This window comes from Ranitomeya variabilis, chromosome 3, assembly GCF_051348905.1.
Source record: "Ranitomeya variabilis isolate aRanVar5 chromosome 3, aRanVar5.hap1, whole genome shotgun sequence".
In the NCBI taxonomy this organism is placed as follows: Eukaryota; Metazoa; Chordata; class Amphibia; order Anura; family Dendrobatidae; genus Ranitomeya; species Ranitomeya variabilis.
Window position 1 is genome coordinate 245,425,611 of NC_135234.1, and position 11,003 is coordinate 245,436,613.

The 11,003-nt window shown below is 44.4% G+C and overlaps 1 long non-coding RNA gene across 1 annotated transcript; it reads right to left on the bottom strand.

Moving 5' to 3' along the window:
• Window positions 1-246: 246 nt before the first annotated feature.
• LOC143818129 (uncharacterized) lies at window positions 247-7,342 on the bottom strand. The gene is made up of 3 exons (XR_013224331.1): window positions 7,266-7,342; window positions 758-811; window positions 247-359 (listed from the first exon to the last, which is right to left on the bottom strand). It is a non-coding gene; the product is annotated as an uncharacterized LOC143818129 (long non-coding RNA).
• Window positions 7,343-11,003: the final 3,661 nt, after the last annotated feature.

An 11,003-nucleotide genomic window follows, 5' to 3' on the forward strand; every position in this document is an offset into this window, starting at 1 on the left:
GACACAGACTCATTTTGTTCCTTTGTCAGAGTTATCTAATGCAGAGACATTCTCCAGGTTATTTATTTGTCATGTTGTGACATTGCAAGGAATTCCTCTTAATATTGTGTCTGATAGATAGAGGAGTGCAATTTGTCTCCAAATTCTGGAGAGCTTTTTGTAAGACATTTTGGATTGACTTGTCATTGTCCTCTGCCTACCTCCCTGAAAACTCAAGGAAAAAAAAGCCGCACTCAATCAGGTGTATACTTTGCAAAAACATATTGTGTTTATTACATGTGCAGAAAACACCACAGCAGGACAAAATAGTCATGGTAAGGTATCGTTTCGACCCTATTCAGGGTCTTTGTCAAACATCACTGAAAAATAAACATATACAATATTAATGTGCTGTACATAGATGAACATGACAATATAACACCATAAATTAAAACCTAAAATAAACATAAATACAAAAGATCTCTTTTATACATTTTGGAGAATCGAATGGTACCAAGGTAGTTAAATAAGCATAGCATGAAATGACAATAGACAGTAATTAAGGCATGAAGCATTAAGTATAAAAAATCATGCATAAACAGTGGTTAACTGCTGGGGATCAAAAGCAATTAGATTGAGCCATCCCAAAAGGGTATTCTGGGAGGATCTACTTAGGCACGGAATGAAGCCTGCATTTTAAACTTCACAATGTGATAAGGTGGATAGTGTGATGAGGTGGATAGTGTGAGCCAGCAGAACGCATCAATAAGATACTGACCTGGGAATTTAGAGAGGAAGGTGCAGACATAATGGTATAAGGTCCCCTTAGGGGCTGTGGGGAAAAGGAGACATATAAGATAAATAAAAATTAAATACAGAGAAAAGGAAATAGATCCAGCAAGGGATGCAGGGAACTGACCTCTGTATTGGGGAAGGATGGCGCATCTTGCATTTTCAATGGTGTGGTACCGGAGCATTGGTGGCAGTGTGCCTTAACCCCTTAACGACCGCCGATACGCCTTTTAACGGCGGCCGCTAAGGGTACTTAATCCACAGCGCCGTTAATTAACGGCGCTGTGGAAAAAGTGAATAGCGCCCCCCAGAGTCGGATTTTCTCTGGGGTCTCGGTTGCCGAGGGTAGCCGAGACCCCAGAGAACATGATTCGGGGGGTTTTTACCGACCCCCGAGTTGCGATCGCCGGTAATTAACCGTTTACCGGCGGTCGCAACAACAACAAAAAAAAACGCGATTTGCCGTTTAATTTCTCTGTCCTCCGATGTGATCGCACATCGGAGGACAGAGAAATGTGGTCCCCGATGGCCCCCAATAGCCCCCCAATACTTACCTACCTCCCCCGGTGCTCCTCGTGTCTCCCCATGGGCGCCGCCATCTTTTTTCCGGGAAAAAATGGCGGGCGCACGCGCAGTGCGCCCGCCGCCCGGCACCCGGATGTTCTTTGGGGTCTCGGCTGCCGGGGGTAGCCGAGACCCCAAAGAACATGATCGGGGTCGGTTTGCACCGACCCCTGCTTTGCGATCGCCGGTAATTAACAGTTTACCGGCGACCGCAAAAAAAAAAAAAAAAGCGATCAGTTATTTCTCTGTCCTCTGATGTGATCGCACATCAGAGGACAGAGAAATAGGGGGATTCGGGGACCCTATCATACTCACCCGGGGTCCCTGGGTCCTCTTCTGTCTTCTCCTGCCAGCCGGCTTTTTCCTCATGGCGGGCGCATGCGCAGTGCGCCCGCCATCTGCTGCCATCTGCCGGCCGGCAGGAGAAGACAAGTTGGGGCTAAAATTAGGGTTAGGGTTAGGGTTAGGGTTAGAGTTAGGGTTAGAGTTAGGGTTAGGGTTAGGGTTAGGGTTAGGGTTAGAGTTAGGGTTAGAGTTAGGGTTAGGGTTAGGGTTAGAGTTAGGGTTAGGGTTAGGGTTAGGGTTAGAGTTAGGGTTAGGGTTAGGGTTAGAGTTAGGGTTAGGGTTAGGGTTGGGGCTAAATTTAGGGTTAGGGTTAGGGCTAGGGTTAGAGTTAGGCTACTTTCACACTAGCGTTTTTTGGCTTCCGTCGCAATGCGTCGTTGGAGAAAAAATGCATCCTGCAAAAGTGCTTGCAGGATGCGTTTTTTCTCCATTGGCTTGCATTAGCGACGCATTGCGACGGATTGCCACATGTCGCATCCGTCGTGCGACGGATGCGTCGTGCTTCGGCGGACCGTCGACACAAAAAAAACTACATGTAACTTTTTTGTGCGACGTGTCCGCCATTTCCGACCGCGCATGCGTGGCCGGAACTCCGCCCCCGCCTCCCCGCACCTCACAATGGGGCAGCGGATGCGTTGAAAAAAACAGCATCCGCTGCACCCGTTGTGCGGCGCTTACAACGCTAGCGTCGGTACGTCGGCCCGACACACTGCGATGGGCCGAGTACGACGCTAGTGTGAAAGTAGCCTTAGGCTTCTTTCACACTTGCGTCGGTACGGGGCGGTCGCAATGCGTCGGCCCGATGTACCGACGCACGTTGTGAAAATTGTGCACAACGTGGGCAGCGGATGCAGTTTTTCAACGCATCCGCTGCCCAGTCTATGTCCTGGGGAGGAGGGGGCAGAGTTATGGCCACGCATCCGCGGAAATGGCGGACGCGACGTACAAAAAAAAGGTTACATTGAACTTTTTTTGTGACGACGGGGGCTAAAGTTATGGTTAGGGTTGGGGCTAAAGTTAGGGTTGGGGCTAAAGTTAGGGTTAGAGTTGGGATTAGGGTTAGCGTTTGGATTAGGGTTGGGATTAGTGTTACGTTTGGGATTAGGGTTGGGATTAGGGTTAGGGTTGGGATTAGGGTTAGGGGTGTGTTGGATTTAGGGTTTTGATTAGGGTTATGGTTAGGGTTGAGATTAGGGCTGTTTTGGGGTTAGGGTTGTGATTATCGTTAGGGTTGTGATTAGGATTATGGATCGGGTTGAGATTAGGGTTAGGGCTGTGTTGGGGTTAGGGTTGGAGTTAGAATTGGGGGGTTTCCACTGTTTAGGTACATCAGGGGGTCTCCAAACACGACAGCCAATTTTGCGCTAAAAAAGTCAAATGGTACTCCCTCACTTCTGAGCTCTGCCGTGCGCCCAAACAGTGGTTTACCCCCACATATGGGGCATCAGCGTACTCGGGATAAATTGGACAACAACTTTTGGGGTCCAATTTCTCCTGTTACCCTTGTGAAAATAAAAACTTGGGGGCTAAAAATCTTTTTTGTTGGAAAAAAATATATTTTTTTATTTTCACTACTCTGCATTATAAATTTCTGTGAAGCACTTGAGCTTTCAAAGTTCTCACCACATATCTAGATAAGTTCCTTAGGGGGTCTAGTTTCCAAAATTTGGTCACTTGTGGGGGTTTCTACTGTTTAGGTACATTAGGGGTCTGCAAACGCAACATAACGCCCGCAGACAATTCTATCAAAGTCTGCATTCCAAAATGGCACTCCTTCCCTTCCGAGCTCTGCCGTGCGCCCAAACAGTGGTTTACCCCCACATATGGGGTACCAGCATACTCAGGACAAATTGGACAACAACTTTTGGGGTCCAATTTCTCTTGTTACCCTTGTGAAAATAAAAATTTGGGGGCTAAAAAAATCTTTTTTGTGGGAAAAAAAATATTTTTTATTTTCACTACTCTGCATTATAAACTTCTGTGAAGCACTTGGGCATTCAAAGTTCTCACCACATATCTAGATAAGTTCCTTGGGGGGTCTATTTTCCAAAATGGGGTCACTTGTTGGGCGTTTCTACTGTTTAGGTACATTAGGGGTCTGCAAACGCAACATAACGCCCGCAGACAATTCTATCAAAGTCTGCATTCCAAAATGGCACTCCTTCCCTTCCGAGCTCTGCCGTGCGCCCAAACAGTGGTTTACCCCCACATATGGGGTACCAGCATACTCAGGACAAATTGGACAACAACTTTTGGGGTCCAATTTCTCTTGTTACCCTTGTGAAAATAAAAACTTGGGGGCTAAAAAATCTTTATTGTTAAAAAATATATATTTTTTATTTTCACGACTCTGCATTATAAACTTCTGTGATGCACTTGGGCATTCAAAGTTCTCACTACACATCTAGATAAGTTCCATGGGGGGTCTAGTTTCCAAAATGGGGTCACTTTTGGGGGGTTTCTGCTGTTTAGGCACATCAGGGGCTCTCCAAACGCGACATGGCGTCCGATCTCAATTCCAGTCAATTTTGCATTGAAAAGTCAAATGGCGCTCCTTTGCTTCCGAGCTCAGCCATGCGCCCAAACAGTGGTTTACCCCCACATATAGGGTGTCGGCGTACTCAAGACAAATTGTACAACAGCTTCTGGGGTCCATTTTCTCCTGTTACCCTTGGTAAAATAAAAATTTGGAGGCAAAAAGATCATTTTTGTAGAATAAATGCGATTTTTTTATTTTCACGGCTCTACGTTATAAACTTCTGTGAAGCACCTGGGGGTTTAAAGTGCTCACCACACATCTAGATAAGTTCCTTAAGGGGTCTAGTTTCCAAAATGGTGTCATATGTGGGGGGTCTCTACTGTTTAGGCACATCAGCGGCTCTCCAAACGTGACATGGCGTCCGATCTCAATTCCAGCCAATTCTACATTGAAAAAGTAAAACGACACTCCTTCTCTTCCAAGCTCTGCGGTGCGCCCAAACAGTGGTTTACCCCCATATATGGGGTATCGACGTACTCAGGAGAAATTGCACAACAACTTTTGTGGTCTAATTTCTCCTGTTACCCTTGTGAATATAAAAATTTGGGGGCAAAAAGATCATTTTTGTAGAAAAAATGAGATTTTTTATTTTCACGGCTCTACGTTATAAACTTCTGTGAAGCACTTGGGGGTTCAAAGTGCTCACCACACATCTAGATAAGTTCCTTAAGGGGTCTAGTTTCCAAAATGGTATCACTTGTGGGGGGTTTCCACTGTTTAGGCACATCAGGGACTCTCCAAACGCGACATGGCATCCGATCTCAATTCCAGCCAATTCTGCATTGAAAAAGTCAAACGGTGCTCCTTCAATTCCAAGCTCTGCGGTGCGCCCAAACAGTGGTTTAACTCCACATATGGGGTATCGACGTACTCAGGAGAAATTGCACAACAACTTTTGTGGTCTAATTTCTCCTGTTACCCTTGTGAAAATAAGAATTTGTGGGCGAAAAAATCATTTTTGTGAAAACAAATGCGATTTTTTATTTTCACGGCTCTACGTTATAAACTTCTGTGAAGCACTTGGGGGCTCAAAGTGCTCACCACACATCTAGATAAGTTCCTTGGGGGGTCTAGTTTCCAAAATGGTGTCACTTGTGGGCGGTTTCCACTGTTTAGGCACATTAGGGGCTCTCCAAACGCGACATGGCGTCCGATCTCAATTCCAGCCAGTTCTGCATTGAAACAGTCAAATGGTGCTCCTTCACTTCCAAGCTCTGCGGTGCGCCCAAACAGTGGTTTACCTCCACATATGGGGTATCGGTGTACTCAGGAAAAATTGCACAACAAAATTTGTGGTTAAATTTCTGTTTTTACACTTGTGAAAATTAAAAAAAATGGTTCTGAAGTAAAATGTTTGCAAAAAAAAGTAAAATGTTCATTTTTTTCTTCCACATTGTTTTAGTTCCTGTGAAGTACGTAAAGGGTTAATAAACTTCTTGAATGTGGTTTTGAGCAGCTTGAGGGGTGCAGTTTTTAGAATGGTGTCACACTTGGTTATTTTCTATCATATAGACCCCTCAAAATCACTTCAAAGGTGATGTGGTCCCTAAAAAAAACATGGTGTTGTAAAAATGAGAAATTGCTGGTCAACTTTTAACCCTTATAACTCCCTAACAAAAAAAAAAATTGTTTCCAAAATTGTGCTGATGTAAAGTAGACATGTGAGAAATGTTATTTATTAACTATTTTTTGTGACATATCTCTCTGATTTAAGGGCATAAAAATACAAAGTTTGAAAATTGCAAAATTTTAAAAATTTTCGCCATATTTCCATTTTTTTCATAAATAATCGCAAGTAATATCGAAGAAATGTTACCACTAACTTGAAGTACAACATGTCACGAAAAAACAATCTCAGAATCAGCGGGATCCGATAAAGCGTTCCAGAGTTATAACCTCATAAAGTGACACTGGTCAGAATTGTAAAAATTGGCTCGGTCATTAAGTACCAAATTGGCTCTGTCACTAAGGGGTTAAATACAATTCTGTTTGTGTATCGGCAGCCGTTGGCCACATGTGATGCGGCAGTGAAAACGAGGCTTGAGGCGTTGGAGCCCAGGGCACTTGTGCTGTGGTCGGACGCATGCGCTGTGGCGTTACTAGGAATGAGTTGTGACACGCAGGGTGTCTGGGTGCATGCGCTGTGGCGTTATTAGGAACATGGTGTGACACGCAAGGCGCCTGTGGTATCTTTAGTCTAGGCACATGCGCGTTGTAGAACAAGGGGGATAGTGTTGCGGAATGGTTAACCATGATATCGCTGGAGAATGGAGGTTATGCTGGGTGATAGGAAAGGATAAACAGAAATTGTGTAAGATGAAAATAAAGATAAAGATTATAATAATAATAATTTTTATTTATATAGCACCAACATATTCCGCAGCACTTTATTGTACATTATAGAGGGGACTTGTACAGACAATAGACATTACAGCATAACAATAAACACAGATCAAAACAGATACCAAGAGGAATGAGGGCCCTGCTTGCAAGCTTACAAAATAAAAGATAAAAATAAAGATAAAATATGAGGAAAATATGGGAAATGGTAAGGAAGTAATGGGTAGGGAAACCCATTAGGAAACCTAATGGGAAGATAAATATAAAATTATTTGTAAAAAATATATATATGTGAAAAAACTGATGTAAAATAATGAAAACAATGGCGATGAAATTGGAAAGTGAAATAAGATTATCTGAACTAGGATGGGAAGCAAAAAATAAAAATAAAAAAACAAAAATAAAAAATAATATATAATGAAAATTAATGAAAAATGAAATAAAATTAGATAAATAATAAATGATAGGATAAAGAAAAGAAGATAAAAATAAAATAAAAATGAAAATCTAGAATGGACCTGGGGAGGGGAATGAGTCCACTTACCAAATGTACCTCCCTGAAATCAACAGTCAGAAAAAAGGACAAATCAATCTTTGGATCAAATTTTAAGGTGTTTTGTTGTGGCTTAGCAGGAGAACTGGTGCTTATTCCTATCTCTGGCTGAGTTCACCTTTAACGGTTGAGTCATTCAGTCCACTTGCTCACCTTTCAAGTGTAGCCCTACTCTCCGCGTGTTTTTCTCTGCTCCACCCAGTACCTGACCATTGCTCTGAGCTTCCTTGTGCTTCTCTTTCAGCTCCGCTGTTTGTGAGTCATAGAGGGCGAGGCCAAACTTGGCAGGAATTTGTATCCATTCTGCCCTGCAGAGATTTGCTTCCGCTGGCTATCACCTGCCTGCCAATTCATCCTTGCATTGTCTCATATTCAACAGGGACGAGTTGGCTGAGGATGTTGCGCCTCCTCAAGCCGCAGGTTTCTGGACCTCCAAACTCCCAAAGTGAGAAATGTATCTACCACTTGTTAATTAAACTGCAGCTCTCCTTGGGATCTCCATTGTAGTGGGACGGGAGCAGAAGCTGGAGCTTAGCTGTTCCGCCAGAAACTGGAGCCATTGCTGGTACCCTCGGAGAGGCAGTCTGTCCTGTTGTAGGATGGTCAGACATGGTAGAGGCGAGGGGCAGAGAGGACATTACAGTGTTCAGATCCTTCAACTGAGTTACCATCACCAGCTGGTCTTGATACTCAAGTTGAAAACGAACCTGGTGGGTGTGGACCCTGCTCCGGGGTAGTATACAAAGCACCCTGCTGTCCACCAGCCCACTCGCAAATTATGTGGTCCATCTGTACAGCCTGGGTTTTGGCCTCCTACAAAGAAAAAGAGGGATCATGAAGAGCCAGGGTGTCCTTAAGAGATTCGCACAGACCTCTATAGAATTGACACCTGAGGGCCTTATCGTTCCACTGAACTTCAGTGGACCATTGTTGGAATTTAGTGCAATAGTCCTCAGCGGTGCGGCTCCCCTGTGCATGGTCTTAAGGTACCTTCACACTAAACGATATCGCTAGCGATCCGTGACGTTGCAGCGTCCTGGCTAGCGATATCGTTTAGTTTGACACGCAGCAGCGATCAGGATCCTGCTGTGATATCGCTGGTCGTTGAATAAAGTTCAGAACTTTATTTGGTCGTCAGACCGGCGTTTATCGTCAGGTTTGACACCAAAAGCAACGATACCAGCGATGTTTTATGCTGGTAACCAGGGTAAATATCGGGTTACTAAGCGCAGGGCCGCGCTTAGTAACCCGATGTTTACCCTGGTTACCAGCGTAAAAGTAAAAAAAACAAACAATACATACTCACCTGCGCGTCCCCCGCCGTCCGCTTCCTGCTCTGACTGAGCGCCGGCCCTAAAGTGAAAGTAAAAGCACAGCGGTGACGTCACTGCTCTGCTGTTAGGGCCGGCGCTCACACAGTGCAGGGAAGCGGATGCCGGGGGACGCGCAGGTGAGTATGTACTGTTTGTTTTTTTTACTTTTACGATGGTAACCAGGGTAAACATCGGGTTACTAAGCGCGGCCCTGCGCTTAGCAACCCGATGTTTACCCTGGTTACCCGGGGACCTCGGCATCGTTGGTCGCTGGAGAGCGGTCTGTGTGACAGCTCTCCAGCGATCAAACAGCGACGCTGCAGCGATCGGCATCGTTGTCGCTATCGCTGCAGCGTCGCTTAATGTGAAGGTACCTTTAGCCTCAGCCACCTGGATTCTGTCAGGTTCACCATAAACTAACCCTAAGGTGTCAAAGATAGCATCAACAAAATCTCGTTTTGGGTCTTGTGCAATACATCAGCTAACAATGCCCTGGCATGCCTTAATGTCTCCAGCAAAACGTGCAGGAGTCGGCAGATGTGGAGATGTTTCCCAAGCTGAATGTTCTAGGTGTATATTAGGCTGCAGCAGGTGTTCAGGAGATGTCAAATCTTCTATATTCAACGGCAACGGTGTTGTAGCCATTGAACCTTCTGGATCCATGGTCTTGGTATTTTATTAGGCTCATCAGGTGAGGTGGATCCACTATGCCTCATATCTGAGTGGGCACACGGACACCGGGCGTTGGTGTACCAGGCACAAAGGCACGTGCGGAGGGAGAACTTGGCACGCTGGTGACAACACCAGAATAGGTAAAGAGAGAACGCAGTAAAGTCTGAAGCAACAAAGGCAGCAAGTATGCAGGGTCACAAGGCAGATGAAGACCAGAATCTGATAGAGGAGCACAGCAAACAGAACACAGGAAGAGGAATCTTAAACGGGTTGTCTGCTCCAAAGTTTGTGTGACGGCAAACTTATGAATCATTATTCAATTTTGTTATATACTGTATACAAAAATTTGGTTGATGCTTCTACACCAGTGCGGAGTATGCCTTGTCTACACATTTTTACATGCATATATATTTTATGACGATACCTGTTATTGTGATTTATTTCATACTTACCTTGTTTGTTAACACCATCCTATTGTTATGTCTAGTTACAATTATTATTTGTTTTATACATGTGTTTTGTTATATCGATTATATATTCTCTTGTGATGTGTAGGCACCTCTCTTTAGCAGTGCAATCATTATACTAACCATACATTCAATAAAGTTTTTTTTATCTTGATTACAATGGCATGAGTGATGACTAAACAGTTCGGTTTTTCTCATTTTGGTATTGACATCTCTGCTCTGCAGGGATCACTTTTCAGCAATCATCTTATTATCACATGTATGATTACAGGTAGGTAAATGTAACACATCTTTTCTAAAAGTCCATTCAAAAGTACATTTACACTGCAATATTCTCATAAATGAGCGTAGGAACGCTCATCTCACGATAATCTTGCAGTTTAAACATGCTGTTGAACAACTGACAAATGAGCAAAGCGCTCATTCATCAAGTGAAATGTTCTTTATGGCTTGTATGAAAGATCATAGTTCTCAGGAGTGCATCTTTCTATGTAAAGAGGAACTGTATTGCCAAGAAAAATGGCATCCTATGTGCCCGGAACGATATATTACTGATCGTTCAGTGTGCATATGAAGCACTCTCTCTGTATAAACAGACTATTAAACAACCGCCGATCAGTAAATATTGGTTCAAAATTGGGTAAAGATAAAGTATTCTGGAATGCTGTAGATAAGCCCCCAATGTATCCTAAAAGATAAGAAAAAGAGGTTAGATTATACTCATCCAGGGGTGGTTTCGGTCCCGGTCCGGTCTGATGGGTTCGCGGTCTGGTCCAGGGCCTCCAATCTTCATCAGATGACATTCTCTTCTGGTCTTCATGCTGCGGCTCCGGCGCAGAAAGTACTTTGTCTGTCCTGTTGAGGGCAGAGCAAAGTACTGCAGTGCGCAGGCGCCGGGCCTCTCTGACCTTTCCCGGTGCCTGCGCACTGCAGTACTTTGCTCTGCCCTTAACAGGACAGACAAAGTACGCCTGCGCCGGAGCCACAACATGAAGACCAGAAGAGGACGTCATCCTATGAAGATGGGAGGCCCCGGACCAGACCGAGACGCCCACCGGATCGGACCGCCCGCCCAGGTGAAGATAATCTAACCTCTTTTTCTCATCTTTTAGGATACATCGGGGGCTTATCTACAGCATTGCAGAATGCTGTAGATAAGCCCCTGATGCCGGTGGGCTTAGCTCACCCTCGATTTTGGGGGTGACAGGTTCCCTTTAAAGCTGGATGGAGATAGGCATCACAATGTTGACACACACAGCTTACGGCTACCTTCCTTCCTAATGATCTGTGGATAGATGATAAACCAGGTCCACAACACTCTGATAGCAGTCAATAGGTTGATCTCAGGCTGTTTTCAAATTAACAAAACGTAAAATAAAAAAAAATCAGAATATACCCTGCAGTAAGTAAGGCCGGTTTCACATTTGCAGTTGTGTCCG